General features: G+C 52.3%; 1 protein-coding gene across 2 annotated transcripts in view; it reads left to right on the top strand.

Annotated features, from left to right (window-relative positions):
- SCN5A (sodium channel, voltage-gated, type V, alpha subunit) overlaps positions 1-14993 on the top strand; it is a 99271-nt gene continuing 84278 nt past the window's right edge. The window contains exon 1 of one of the 2 annotated variants that reach the window (XM_008567165.1): positions 1-93. The gene's annotated coding sequence lies outside the window, so the exon portion shown is untranslated. The remainder of the gene's footprint in view (positions 94-14993) is intronic. The other variant, XM_008567166.1, reaches the window with a different exon arrangement.

The raw sequence follows: 14993 nt of genomic DNA, 5'->3' as shown, positions 1-14993 counted from the left end.
GCTGAGCCTGCGCCCAGTGCCCCGATCCCGCGCCGATCCGAGACCGCGTAGAGTCGCAGCAGCCCACCCCGGGGCCGGGCGGGGGACCAGCAGGTGAGCAAGCGCCCCAGCACCCGGCAGTCCTGGCCCGGCCGGCGCCCCCTCCGCCTGCCGCCACCCAACTTTCCTCCCCGAGGGCCGGAGCCTTCAGCCCCTGCCCGCCCCCTCCCCGGCCCGGGTCCGCCCGGCCGCTCCCTCCCCAGTCAGTGCCCCCGAGGTGGGAGGGGCGGAAGCGGGGCGCAGATCGGCCCGGGTGGAGGGGATCCCCGGGGGGCGTCTCTAGTCGCTGCGCGCCCCCTCCCCTGGCCTTTCCTTCCGGGTTTCCCTATGCTCTGTCGAGGGCCGGGGGAGGGGGAACTGCGGCCCCGGCTTCCCGGCCGTCCCCTGGCGCAGGCTCGGGGAGGGTCTGGGATTGGGACCCGGATTCCCGAAGCCGGAGACCCCAAGGTCAGAGAGGCGACGAGGCGCGCAGTGAATGTGGTTCCAGAGAGCTAGGGGCGGGGGGCGGGGGAGGTTGACCGAGCCGGGCTGGGAATGGGGGAGAAGGCAGCACCCCCTTTCTCTGGGCCGGGGGAAAACCGTCCGCTGGGCTTGTCCTCTCTGTGAGACGAGATCTCTGCGCGTCTCGACCGGAGAGAGATCTCTGTGTGCTCTAACGGGGGAGAGGTCTACGTGTGTGTCCTATCTGTAGGCGCTCAAACCACCAAGAGATCGCGGTGCCCTCTGACGCCCTAAAGGGACTGCATCTCCGCTCTCTGGTCTCTGTGCGCCCTGAAGGCAGAGAGATCTCTGTGCGCTGAGATTGGGAAGAGTTCTCTGCCCTAATCGCTCTGACCTGGGCAGATCCACACGCACTGATGGGAGGCGGCTCTCGACCTCTGTGTTATTTGATCGTCTTTGGTGGCGGTCTGGGAGGAAGTGGAGGTGCCTAGCCTTGTCCGAGGGGGCAGGGGCGGCTGGTGGGGGACGGAGGTGTGGGGAGTGGTAGAGGTGGTGACTGGGGGAGGGAGGGAATGCTGGGGACAAGGCCCTGGCTGTAGGCCCGCCTTGCAACACTTGTTGGAGGGCAGCGCACAGCCGACTCAGGAAGCCATGGCTGAAACTGGCAGGACTCACTCTTTTCTCCTCAGTGTCTTGAGCCCAGCCTGGGGCCATGGGATCAATCTCCTCTTGAGGCCCTGGGCTGGCATGCCATTCCTTCCTGTCTGCTCACCTCCTCCTGAGAATCCCCAAGAATCTCTTCCAGTGAGCCTAGACAGCACCATGCAGACAAGCACACCACATGCCCCTACCTTGCCAGAGCACCTCAACCCTTGCCTAGTTCCCACCGTCCTTCAGGATCTGGAGGGACCCTGAACAGCAGAGGCTCAGGCCACTGGGAGCCCAGGCCTTTGCTGCTGCCCTGAACTCCTTCTCTTTGACCTCATCTGCTCCTAGTTAGAATTAGGCAGGTGCACATAATTGGGTGGTAAGAAGGTGGAAGAAGGGTGGGACAGGCTGCTGTCACAGGAACATGTAGAGGGTAGGGTCAGGGGATAACCAGGGTGTGGAACACAGATTCTGTGCTAGAATACCCAACCCTATGCTGAAAAGAACCTCATTAAACATTTGCTCTAACCTTATCATCACCACCACATTGTACAAGTGGGGAGACCAAGGCCCAGACGGGGTCAAGGACTTATCCAAGGTCATCTAGAGAGTCAGTGGATTGGAGTCATCACACAGGGTGAAGATCCCTGGAGATCTACTTCCTGAAGACCAAATTAGCCTAGAACTGATTAAAGAGGATCTGAGCAGAAGGGGAACTGGCCCTGAGGTGCCAAAAACCAGCATTTGGTCCAATGTGGAGTGGACAGCTGTTGTGCTCTAGGGTGCTTGGGCCTGTCTCTGTGTGGTGATCAAAGCTCCTCTAGAACAATTCCAGGATTGACTCACTCAGAACAAAGACTGAGCTCAGAGGAGTGGTGGGAAACACCAGAGGCAGCTGAGGATAGGGGAGCAGGGGAGGCTGGTGTCCAGACCATTCAAAGAGAAGGGAATCCTGAGGGCAGCCTTGGGACAGTGGTAAGTGGCAGTCTCTTCTTTGTTCACAGAAGGCTGGTTCCTTCCTTCCGACCCTTGGTAAGATTATTGGAAGGGTATGCATTAACAGACGTATAACCCCAGAGCCCATTCAAAGGGGAGGGGGGTGGTTGCCTTTGGCCAGTAAAGTCAAGAGTATCTTTCTAAAAAATGAAAACCTTCCACCTGGGTTTTGAAGGGTGAATAGGAGTTTTCCAGGTGGGGGCAGTGCAGTCCACCCATCCGAACCAGTAGGTAGAAAAGCAGAGATGTAAAACAGCACAATTATTAGTTGAATGATCCGTTGGGTCCCATGGTGTGAGGGAGAGAACAGTGGAGCTAAAGCCAAGGTCACAGTCACTGGGGCCCTTGTAAGCTCTGCTCAGGAATTGGGAATTTATCCTCAGTAATGGTATAAAAATAGCTAACATTCACTGAGTGCTTTCTGCGGGCCAGGCACTGCGCTAAGCGCTTTGTAAGGCTCATCTCAGTGAATCAACCTGGAGGTAGGAAACATAATAATGGCCATTTCGCAGACGGTGAAACTGGAGGCCCAGAAAGGTTGAGAAGCTTGCTCATTGTTACACATCTACTAAGCAGCCAAACTCGGGTTTGAGCTGAGGGGTCCATATATCCTCTCTGCACTGTATCACCTCCCCAGTGCAGACCATGGGTGCCTCAAAAGTCTTTCAATTGAAGTAGAGATGACAGGCAGTTTACTGCAGGTGATAGAACCTGTGACATTCCATCTTCCTTCTCTGTTAAGAAATATGCTGCTGTCCTATCCCTAATTTCAATGGCTCACTAAGTGAGGTGCTGTCCCCATATCACACTGTGAGAGAGGGAATGGGCAAGTGAAGTTGGGGTTGGCAAGCTCGATGAAGAACGAAAGAGAAGTGATAGTCTTTTCAGCGTTCTGACTTGAACCTGCAGTACTTCCAGGCTGCCCACATCCAGCCGGTAGTTGGAGGGAAGGGTCCAGGAAGGAAGCGTGTTCAAGAATGAAATCCAGGCTGGAGGTGGGAACTTGGAGTCGTCAGGACTCCAAGAGTGTTCAAGAATGAAATCCAGGCTGGTCATGAGGGCCATGGCAGTGAATTAGATTGCCCAGCAAGAGTTCAGACCAGTAGTTTCTCAGTCCTGGAGACATTTGCATAATTTGGGAAACTTTACATAAAAATACCTATGTTCAGGCTCCACCCCAGACGTGCTAATTCATTGGGTTCTGGGGTGGGGCCTGGGCTTCAGCAGTTTTGAAAACACCCAGGTTATTTTGATGTGGTGTAAAGGATGAGACGGAAGGGGGTTGAGTTTGAAGCCCAGCAGCACTCCAACAACCGAGGCAGAAGAAGTCTGTGAAGAAGCCTGGGAAGAGAGGTAGGAGGAAAGTCAGGAGTGGGAGGTGTCACAGAAGGCAAGGCGAGGGCACGTCCCAGGGAGGAGTGCAAGCCCCCCATTTCTTTCTACTGAGAGACTAAAGAAGATATGTTCTGAGAAGTTCATGGATAGATAAAAAAAAAAGAATGAATAATTTTAAAAGAAGTGTCTATTAGATTGAGTAACAGTGAGGGTGCTGGTGACCTTGGAAAAAGAAATTCAATTCTCAGCACCCACACAATGTGGTGCCCGGCACAGAAGATTCTTATTGAATGAATGAATGAATGACTTGGTGGGAATGGAAGCCAGTTTGGAGTGGGTTGAGGAGTGAGCAGGAGGTGAGGACGTGGAGACAGCATGTGTAGACAGCTCTTTCAAAGAGTCTGATGGATGAAGAGGGAGGAGAGAGATAGAGGGGAGCTGGCAAGGGGTGGGGTCAAGGGAGGGTTGTCGGGAGAGCCTGGAGTGGACATTGTGAGCATGTGTGTCCATGCAGTGCATCCGTGCGTGGTGCTTATGGGGAAACACCTTTCCCTCAAGTGAGGGACCAGAGATCTGAGTTAAAATTGCGCCTGTGGTGTGTACACTCGTTAGTTTGTCCAGGGAGCCAGTCAGGAAGGCCTGGGGTGAAATGACTCTTCCTGTGAATCTCTGACAGAGAGACTTTGATGGCCGTAACTGGGATTCCTGCTGGGGGTGGAGGGCAGGAAGAGGAGGGAGTCCTTGCTCTGAGGAGAGACTTCCTGAGTGTTCCAGAAAGCTGGATTTGGGGACAAGATGAGGCCATCTAGAGCAGGTATCCAGGGTGATAGAATTTGGAGTAGAGGGGCTGGGGTAAAAGTCCTGTGGCTAAAGCCATGAAGGAGACAGACAGGAGAAAGCAAAGCCAGTAGGAGGCCTGTAGACAAAGACCATACACTGCAGCGAGCAAAGCAGCTACAGGATGGCGGAGGCAGCAAAGTGAGCCTGGGACCAGATTCCCACTGCCTTCTGCCAGCCCAAACTGGCCTGACACAGAAGTCTGAGCCAGAGTTCAGCCTGCAATGATGGGAGAGAGCCTGGATAGGACATTCGGCACCTACTCTGTGCCATGGAAGATTCCAGAAGGTGTACAAGACAGATATAACTGCCCTCATGAAGCTTACATACTAGTGGAGAAAGAGACTGAATGCCACTAAACGAATAGATACAGAAGATGATTTTAGACAGTGACCAGAGCTATGAAGAAAATGAAACAAGACATGATGGAGAGACAGAGGTGACTCTAGACTAGGAGATTCAGGGGAGGCCTCTTAAAGGAGGAGACTGAACTGAGACCTGAATAACAAGAAAGAACCAAACCTGAGGAGATCTGGGGAAAGAATATTAAAGAGGGAATGCAGGTGCAAAGGTCCTGGGGCAGGGCAGGCTCCATTGGTTGGCTACTGTGCCTAAAGAGAAGGAATGGGGTGGGGATGGAGAGGTTCCTGCCTCTGTCTGGCCTCCACCCTCTCAGCACACAGCCCCTTTGGTTATGCATGGCTTATACCACTCACTCGCCTTGGGCTGGCAGCGGTTCCTGAGGATGAGACTATTTTTAGACACAACTCTTCTCTCCGTGGGCCTAGAACATACCGTGTCTTTTTAAAATGATCAATATGGAATGACACTATTTTTAGAGACCCCACATCAATTCCTGAAGCCTGGGACCCCCAAATAGGGGGGGCTGTGCAAACACCAGGCTTTGTGGGAGCAGGCACCGTGGCTGGCACAACACTGGGACCATCTGACTTACAGATTCTTTGAAATTCGATATGGAATGACACTATTTTTAGAGACCCCACATCAATTCCTGAAGCCTGGGACCCCCAAATGGGGGGGGCTGTGCAAACACCAGGCTTTGTGGGAGCAGGCACCATGGCTGGCACAACACTGGGACCATCTGACTTACAGATTCTTTGAAATTCATATCATTTTCTCTGCTGGGCCTGACCTCACCCCTTCCCTGCAGAGTCACAGCCATGGACTGGGGAGCAAGGCATCCAGAGCCTCCCCCGACAACTTTCACTTCCCAGAGGGGTACTGGTGTGCCCCAAGCTCCAACAGAAAATTTAGTTGTGATTGTTGGAGACAGAGTCTGATAGGAGAGTTTGTCAACCTCTCTTGTCCATTCCTCACTCTGTTAACTATTCTGGAGGAGCAGAAAAGGGTACTGATAACCGTAAGGGCATCCTAGGTTCTCCCCATGGGCCAGAGAGAGATCTGCTCAGGACAAGGAGAATGCAAGTTTGGAGTCAGGGGCTCAGCCTCCCCAACGGGAGGTCAGAGTCTCCCAGAGCAGCCATGGGAGGCCACCTGGAGGAGGTGGGATTAGAGTGCACCCATGCAGGATGCACTGAATTTGGAGAGGTGAAAGGGATCAGATTGTAGGGAGAGAATGTCTAGTATGTGAAGCTTGAGTTCTTTCTCTCCTCTTCGGTTTCTTCTCCTGATTAAATCTCTCAGGGAGGCAGTGGAAAGTCTCCTCCCCACTAGGGTATTAGCAGAGTGGAGGGATGGAGCTGCTCTCGCTGCAGCATCTGTATGGGCAAAGAAGGTCCCTTGCCCACTTGGAAATCTTTCTGTCATCATCACCAAGGGCTTTTGCTGCCCTTCTTACATCCCTGGGAGTCTGAGGGCCAGGGCTGGCCACTCCATAAGCTCAAGATCACATGGGGATGTGGACGGAGCTCAGCCTAGGACCTCGCCCTTGCCCTGGCCCAGGGAGCCCCTGTGCTCTCTGGAAATGGATTTTGAGCAGTAGAAAGTCTCCTCCTGGCATCAGGAGGGTGGTAAGCACCTTTCTGGTGGATATTGATTCCTCGAAGGCCTGTGTGAAGGAAGGGCCTGGCTCAAAAAGCAGTCTTCAAAGAGCCAGCAGGGCCGGGAAAGTGATCTGGCTGCAGACACCAAATCAGTTCTTAGGCTACATACGTTAGCCATCCCTCACACCGATGATCGAAGATGCGGGAACATAATCAGACCATGGGAGGGACCAGCCCAGCCCAATCAATACTTCTTGCCTGGCCATCAAAGCCCAAGCCTCATCGACCATGGCCAAGAGCAGGAAAGTGTCCCAGACAAGCCCCTCCGAGCCAAGGGGCTGCTCTGCTCTGAGAGCTCTGCTGCCATGGGCCTATTCCTGGAAGAACCCCAGCCCTGAGTCTGTTCCCTCCCAAGGTACACTGGCTGGTGTGGGGTTACAAGGAGGCTGAGGGATGGAAACCTGCCCAGCACAGTCAGCCCTGAGCAGAAGAAGGCACAGGAGCTCAGCTGTCCATTTGCAGCACCAAACCCTCCACAGTGCTGGGTCGGATGTAGCTCAGACTGCTAGTTAAATAAAGTGACAGCTAGTTGCCAATGAAATTGGAAACCCAGGGAAAGCCCCCACTCACTTGCTGGGCCTGGATCCTATTAGACATATAATTGCTGAGCTTCTGTTGCAGGAAATGTCTGAAGAAAGGAGAGAGAAAAAACTCTTAATTATCCCTTGGGGCCTACCATCCCCAGGGATAGCTGGACTTCGGGTCCTTTCCAGCCCTCATCTCTTATGATTGAATTAAGGACGTGTCTCCAGATAGGTCACTTGTGTTCAGAGTGCATTGCACAGGTAGCTTAGATGGCACTCACCAACAAATAGAAAGTAAAAATCTGAAAAACATTATGTCAAGCAAAAACAGCATGACACAAAAGAGCACATAGAGTAAGATTCCATATATGTGAAGTTCTAGAACTGGCAAAACTAATCTGTGGTGATAGAAATCAGAGAAGTTTATGGAAAGGAACAGTAGGGAACTTTCTAGGGTGAGGGGAATGTTTACCATCTTAATTGGGGTAGCAGTTACACAGGTGTATGCATTTGTCAAAACTGTACACCCAAAATTTGTGCATTTTCTTGTATTTAAATTATACCTCAATTTAAAAGAGTATTAAGGAAAAAGGTTTGCATATTTGGTTATACTGTCACTGACACTTTTGTGATATAGATTTGGTGTACTGGTAGATTGGCTTATCTGCCTCTGGGTGATAAGAGATCCCAGAGGGTAGGCCTCCCAGATTTTTCTGGGGGGCATTTTCTTTTTTTTGTTTGTTTGTTTTGCAGCTGGCCCCTACACAGATCCAAACCTGTGACCTTGACCTTGGTGTTATAAGGCTTCACTCTAACCAACTGAGCTAACCGGCCAGCCTTTCTGGGGGCATTTCTGTCTCCCTCAATGCACACAGTAGGTGCCCCATAGATGCCTCGGTTGCCATGGCATCAGTGCACCGTTCTTCTGTGAAGCCTTTTTCAGCTCAGGTAAGGAGAAACACGAGCTGGAAGGAACTGGGCTAGTGAGAGACTTAGAATGCTGACTGCTGTCTCATAGATGCCTCGGTTGCCATGGCATCAGTGCACCGTTCTTCTGTGAAGCCTTTTTCAGCTCAGATAAGGAGAAACACGAGCTGGAAGGAACTGGGCTAGTGAGAGACTTAGAATGCTGACTGCTGTCTCGTGAGCACCTGTGTGCCATGAGGGTGTTTCCTGGGCCGCAGGTGGGCACCTTTATGTCCTGATTATGTGTACCATATGGATATAGACAGAGCAGGTTCAGGGTCTGGGGCAGAAGCTCCCTTGAGTGACTGAGCTGGCTCTCTAGCTCTGGGCCTCTGGTCTTGGAGTACTGGATCATCCAACTACCACCCCGGTGACCTAGAGCCCAGGGCAGTGTTGGGCCTAGTCTGACAGTGCAGTGCCACTCAGCACAACATTCTAGATCCCCTGTGCATGGACCAGTAAAGGGACTGGCTGGGGATAGGAGGGGTGCCCTCTGGATGGGGGTCCTGACAAACTTGGGAGTTTGCAGTTGCCCTGGCCTGGCACCCAGACACTGCTGAACTGTCGATGGGTTGAATGAGCCTCTGCCAAGCCCTGATTCCCTTCCTTACCGTGGGGAAGGGATACAGAGGAAAGAGCAGGGCTGGGAGCACCTTCAGGGGAACAGAGTGGCTACCCCCAGGCCAGTTTGTCCTTGGGAGGTGGGCTAAATGCAGGGCTCAGGCCAGAAGTGCTCTTGCCCCCTCACCCTGCCATGCCATCTCTCCCCTGAGCTCCCACCTTCAAAAGGGGAGCCTGGTCTCAGGGACCCCGTTTCATCCCTGCCTGAATCGCTTCAGCAGAGGAGCAGAGCTAAAGCGGGTGGGGTTTTCCTGTCAGCTGAATTAGCTTTAGCTTCAGCCCGAGTGTTGGAATAAATGAGATGCAAATGTATGTAAATGAGGGCATCCCCAGCTTCTGAGGTGGGCGTGTTCACCTCCAGAAGGGAAAGGGATGATTCTGCAGGACTTCCCAAGATTGCTGGAGGCAGGATTGAGACTAGAGAAGGAAAGTCCCCTCAAGCTCCTCTCCTCCCTGAGGACCGGGCTCCGGACCAGACAGGGTTAATTCCTGTGCAGCCTCAAAGGAGTGGAGCCCGCAGGGAACTGGTTAGCTGAGGCCTGTGCAAGGACGTGCCAATGTGCCTTTGATCTGGGAGCAAGGACCTGAATGCTCAGGCCACAAGCACCAGCTGGCACACCTGCTGAGCCTTTGTCCAAGCCAGAACCCCCGGGAGAGCCAGACCCTGCAGATAATTGCCTGGGCGGAGGGATGGTGTGAAACATGCTGTCGACCCCTCCCCCTTCCACTCCCCACCATCCCAACCTGTGGCTTGAGCCTACACAACCATCCACAGCCACTGCCAGAAACTGGGGTGGCACTTTTGGGTCTGCTGAGGACAACTCTCCTTCAAGCCATCTTCTGCCCCTCCTATACTCCCACTCCCCACCCCCAGAGCCCAGCCTGAGGTCCAGCCCCAAAGCAGGTGTTGTTCCATAAGGGTTTAGGACCTGGTGGCTGGGACTCTGTGGCAGTGTCTTCCAACAGAAATATAATATGAGCTGGAAGTGCAAGTCACATATACAATTTTAAATTTCATAACAGCCACCTTTAAAAAAGTAAAAAGAAATGGGTGAGATTAATTTTAAAATATTTAATCCAATATAATATTAAGTTAAATATTATCTGTTTAATTTATAATCAATATTAAGAATTATTAATGAGTTTACCTTCTTTATCTCATTCTAAGCCTTCAAAATCAGTGTAGATTTACAACAGCACATCTCAATCCATGCTAGCCACATTCCAAGCACTTGGTAGCCACAAGTGGTAAGTGATCAGCTGCCCTGTTGGACGGTGCCTGAGCTGGAGAGAAACTGCTGGGGAATCATTTCTGTAAGGGAAACTGCTGATTTTGGGTGACGAGGTCTCCCTGGGAGCATATGCCCAGGCGTGGGCACAGGCCAAGCCTGCCTGCTTGGCCATGCTGCATAGAGAGAGGACCAGCTTCAGATGAGGCTGACAGGGCCTACTGTTAGCCACAGACTCACTCAGTTCAGGCAGATTGGCCATAGGTAAGCCAGAGAGGCCCTTCCTCTCTGTGCTCTCAGAGCTAGGAGGCAATGTGGTGTGGTGGAATCTCTCTAGGCATCAGATTCCCCACCTGCAAAATGAATAATAACCCCCCTTCTTCCTAGGATTGCTGCAAGGATGAAACAAGGTGACCCACAGTAGCACTTAGTGCAGTGCCAGGCACACAGTGAACATGCGATGCTGCTGGATGGCCCTTAATCCAGTGCCCACCCCATGTCAGAGTTGCAGACACTCAAGCCAAGAAAGGGGAGCAAGGTCACAGTGTGGGTTTGTGGCTGGGAAACAGGAAAGTTAACCTAGCACTCCTTCATTCACTCACCAGGCCCTGCTTTGGGAGCTCAGGACAAAAGCCAAGGGGGGAGGTAGCTGTGGAAGTACACGGCTCTACCCTGGCATGAGGCAGGATGGGAATTCAAGAATGCCAGGAACACAGAGAAGGGAAGAGCCAGCCAGGCAGGGAGGCTGGTGTGGGCCATGAGATCCCACTGAGAACAATAATGACAACAATAACCCTAGTGATAGTAGCAACCGACATTCATTGAACACTTTCCATGTGCTAAGCATGTACAAGTATCAATAATTTATGCCTCATAACTGCCCTGTGAAATAGGTACTATTATTAACCCCATTTTACAGATGGGAAAACTGACATAAAGAAACATCAATTAATTTGCTCCCAGACACATAGTAAAGACGTGGCCAGGGCCCAGGTTCATGCAGGTGAGCTATCTTCCAAGCCACAGCCCTAACCCCTTTCCTATCCCACATGAGAACAGGAAATCTTCAAGAGAGGGCAGTGAGAGGACAGAGAAAGAGACAGAGATGGATACGGGGCCCCTGCTTCCAGGGCACCAGCACCCTCTCCCTGAGCCTCTTCTTTAGGAGGAGGGGGCAGGCAGAAGGAGAACACCACAGCCTGGGCAAAGGTGCACCATGTGCCCGGGGCAGGTGGGACTGTTCCCCGGGTGGTGGGTGCACCAGCCCATAGTCACCCAGACTGCAGGGCAAGAGAGAGGAGCACAGAGCAGAGGAAGCTGGCAGAGATTTTCTAGGAAGCCTGGGAACCACTTCCACAGAGTGCTTTGCATAAATTTACATGGCAAAGAATACTCTTTGCATACTGTGTTCCAGAGGCTCAGATTCCAAGGCGACCAAAATGCCAGACGTGACTCAGGACTCTGGAGAATGCCTGCTTTCGGGATCCAGGAGGAGAGTGGGCAGGAGGGGCTGCGAGGGGTGGGGAGACAGGAGTCATTTCACTCTTCACCCCTAGGGTGACCAACCATTCTGATTTGTCCAGGAGAGGTTTATCGGGACACAGGAATTGTAGTGCCGAAATGGGGAAATCTTGTATGAATTAGGATGAGTTGGTCACCTCACCTCAGTCCCCCACCCCAGACAGTACCCAGGGCTGCCAGGCTGCTGCGTTCCATGTCATGGCACTGCAACCTCATTGACGAGCACAAGCTGCGTGCCGCGTGTGTTCAGCCAATCCTCCTTCGGGAAGGCCAGTTGAGAAGACAGTCCAGTTTCTGGTGGGAACCGTCAGTGTTCTCCTCCTTGATGCAAAGACCTGTATTACAATCCCATGGGTCAGAGGAGTGGGGACTCATCCCTGTCCTAAGAAGAGGCTTCCAGGCTATTTGAAGAAACCAGACTCATCCCCAGGGACTGTCAGTGACCGTCTGAGGCGAGGAATGGGTCAGGGCCCAATGTGGGGATGCAGAGGAGGGAGGTCATTGTGGATGGGTGGGCAGTAGCAACGGTATCCTGGAGGAGGTGGGATAGTGAGGGGAGCATGAGGTGACTCTGCCATCACACAGAGCACAGAGGATGCTTGGGAATGTCTAAGTCATGGAGTGGGGGTGCACAAGTGGAACAGAAGGGGAGAGGGAGGAGGTGGTGGCAGGGGAACCGCCATGGTCCAATCAGGGCGAGGAGGCCCATCCCAGGCCAATGGCACTGGGGATCGAGGTGGTGACATTGAGGGGTGGGAAAGGGAGTTTGTGACCAGTGTCAGAAGAAAGGATGTTGGGAAAAAATGGTTTGAGAAGGAGATTCACAGTTTGCTCCCATTAACTCCCAGGAGCCAAGGGGACTTAGGGGGAGCTGTGCCTGTTAACCAGAGGGTGAAGAACTTGGGGCAGGATGGAGTTGGGGGAGTCCCTAGAGTGAAGCCAAAAGTACAGGAGAAACTGGCCCAGGAGAAGAGGTCGGCTGGAGGAAGCCACCAGCCTGGAGAGTAGCTGTAGGGCAGGGGCAGATGGAGAAGCTGATACAGGTGGAGCAGCTGTCCTGGGCGAGGCAAGAGTCATGGGGTGCTGGCACATGGGGGAGAGTGTCTGTGGTCTGAGAATCAAAGCGGGGCAGATGGAGAAGCTGATACAGGTGGAGCAGCTGTCCTGGGCGAGGCAAGAGTCATGGGGGGCTGGCACATGGGGGAGAGTGTCTGTGGTCTGAGAATCAAAGCATGCAGCCTCCCCTGAATACTGGAGCAGGGCGAGGCCCATGCTCAGGTGTTTTCCCCTACAGTCTTCCACAGCTGGAGGTGAGTCCTTCCCCCAAGAGCATCCTCAGACCACCCCTGAGACCTCCTCACCCTGGCATCACCGGAAACCCCGCAGCCAGGGCTCAGCCAGGCTTGGCCACAGCAGGGCGTGGGCCCTGAGCTGCTGAGGAAGGGCAGGGCCAGAGCCAGGTGCAGGTGGTGGGAGAACAAGGGAGAAAACGGATCCCGCCCACCCACCATGAGACGCCTGTGGGGCCCAGAGACAAAGAATGCTCTTGGGTTTACTTTGGAACCTGAGGCTGCCTGGCTGCTGGGGAGCCGGGAACTTCATCTGGAGTCTGGTTTCAGCAGCTCCCCTGGGTGGCCCTTATCCCTCCCAGACCAGGGCCCCAAGGGTGCTGATGCCCTGCTGGAGGCTAGCTGGGATAAGACCCTTCTCAGGACCTAGGACCTGGTCTTTGGGGTTTGGGGTGGAGGGGTCTGGGGAGGGTGCTGTAGTGCCTGGACACGTGAAACTAGACATCTGTCCCTCTGGTCTCTGTCTGTTCCCCAGGACCTAGGGTCTGGCTCTAGGAGGTTGATGTGCCTCTCCCACTGGGCCTCTGCAGGACTCAGAATGTAACTTGTCAGGCCCAAGGGTGAGGCAAGCTGGGGTCTCCTGGGAGCGCCTTCATTGCTGTTCTCTGTCCTTACCCAGAAATGAGAGTCCAGGTGAGTCAGAACCAGTCGCCGGGGAGAAGCTGAAGCCCACTGTGTGGGGAACACGGTGAGAGAGAGCATCAGGGAATCCCACAAAGGACATTTACAAATGAGGAAGATGAGCTGTAGAGGAGGGGACTCCAGGGCCAGCACCTGAGCAGGGACCAAGCCGGGGTCTTAACCTTTTTCTACCAGTTGGTGAAGCCCATCTCAGAATCACATTTTTCAAAACTAAATAAAACACATAGGATTAAAAAGGAAACCAACTGTATTGAAATACAGCAATCAGAACACTTAAACAATTTTTGAGAGCATAAAGTCTGTGCTTCTTTATTAATGTTTTAAATAGTAAGATCTAGTGGCAGGTCTGAGTACTGTAGTTTTGAAGTGGCAGTGAGCACTCGAGATATCGGCAGCAACTGTAATGAGACAGAGAAGTATCTGCAGCTGCTTTTGGTCACAGGTACTGTTTTTTTTACCCACATTATAATTGAAAGAAATGCTAAATTTGAGTTAGAGGTCAATGAGAAGGAAATGTGATTTCCGCCCTGAATCTTTTCCCCTTCCCTCCGAGGGATCTGTTAAGAGCCCCTGAACAACACAGACAGGGAAAGCTAATCTACGCCATTAGCAGTCAGGAGAGTGGTCACCCTGGGTGAAGGAGAGTAGTTAGTGGCTGGAGGGGAACCACATCTGAGGGACTGGGAACAATCTATTTCTTCATCTGGGTGCTGGTTATCAGGTGTGTTCAGTTTGTGGAAATTCATCTGCCTGTGCACAGTTATGAACCTATCTGCAAGAACTGTTTATTTCAATACAAATTTTAAAACACCTTTACTAGAACCGCCATATGTGCAGGTGCAAGCCCACATGCACGCGCACGTACACACACACACACACACACACACACACACACACACACACCGGTGCATGCCAGTGAGGCTATGTAGGTCCATGGGCGTGCACACGTTTCCAGAAGGCTTGCAGGTGTATGGACACAGATGGATACAGTGAGACAGGGAATACTATTTTTAGGGAATAATTCCAAGCAAAAGAGGTGGCTTCCCAATTGATGGAACTAGTGATTGCTCACAACAGTGAGGGTTGCCCTGCAAGGAGCCGTTGTCATCCAGACTGGTTTTTTTATTTTTAAGTAAAAAGAATAATAACTGTATTGCTTTTGTAAAAAATAATGCAAGTTCATCATAAAGATTCAAGCAATGAAGAAAACTACCAAGAAGAAAATTTTAAGTCACCACATTTCCACTAGCTAGGAAAAAAAAAATCACCATTAACATTTGGTAAGGAGTGTTACAGATGTCTCGCTCTGTTCACTCAAAGGTGGAAGGTAGACAGGAAAATGCTTTTGTAGAACAGGAACCTACTCCCTCACCTGCTATTTTTAACAAAGATGTTCCTTTAACTTTACTTGAATGAAATAAGAAAAAGACACAAGAGGATGGGGTGTCTCTTAAAGCATAGTTCCTGGGACCTCTGTCTTCCTGCCTCTTTCATATCTTCCTTGCTGCACTTCCCCGGGGAACAGAGGTGCCCTTCTGAGGCCTCGCTGTGTTGTGTTTGCTCACTGTTTACCTGTCACTTGGCTAGGTGCCTGCTTCACGGCAGTCCACAGCTCTCAGGGCTGGGCCCCAAAGGCAGGATCTAGGCCTTTTGCTGGCCATGTGCAGGGGTCAGTGCAGCACAGTTCACCGGGGTCATTGGTGACGTTTTTTGCAGGAGTAAGATCAAGGCAAAGCTGACCCTTGATTGATGAAAAGCGACTCTGTTCTGGCAGAGATCTCCAACAGGTGTCCACCCTACCCTCTTGAACTCATGCCCGGC

The sequence above is a fragment of the Galeopterus variegatus genome, unplaced genomic scaffold (assembly GCF_000696425.1).
Source record: "Galeopterus variegatus unplaced genomic scaffold, G_variegatus-3.0.2 Scaffold300, whole genome shotgun sequence".
NCBI lineage: Eukaryota > Metazoa > Chordata > Mammalia > Dermoptera > Cynocephalidae > Galeopterus > Galeopterus variegatus.
This window is presented reverse-complemented; position numbering and strand designations above follow the sequence as displayed.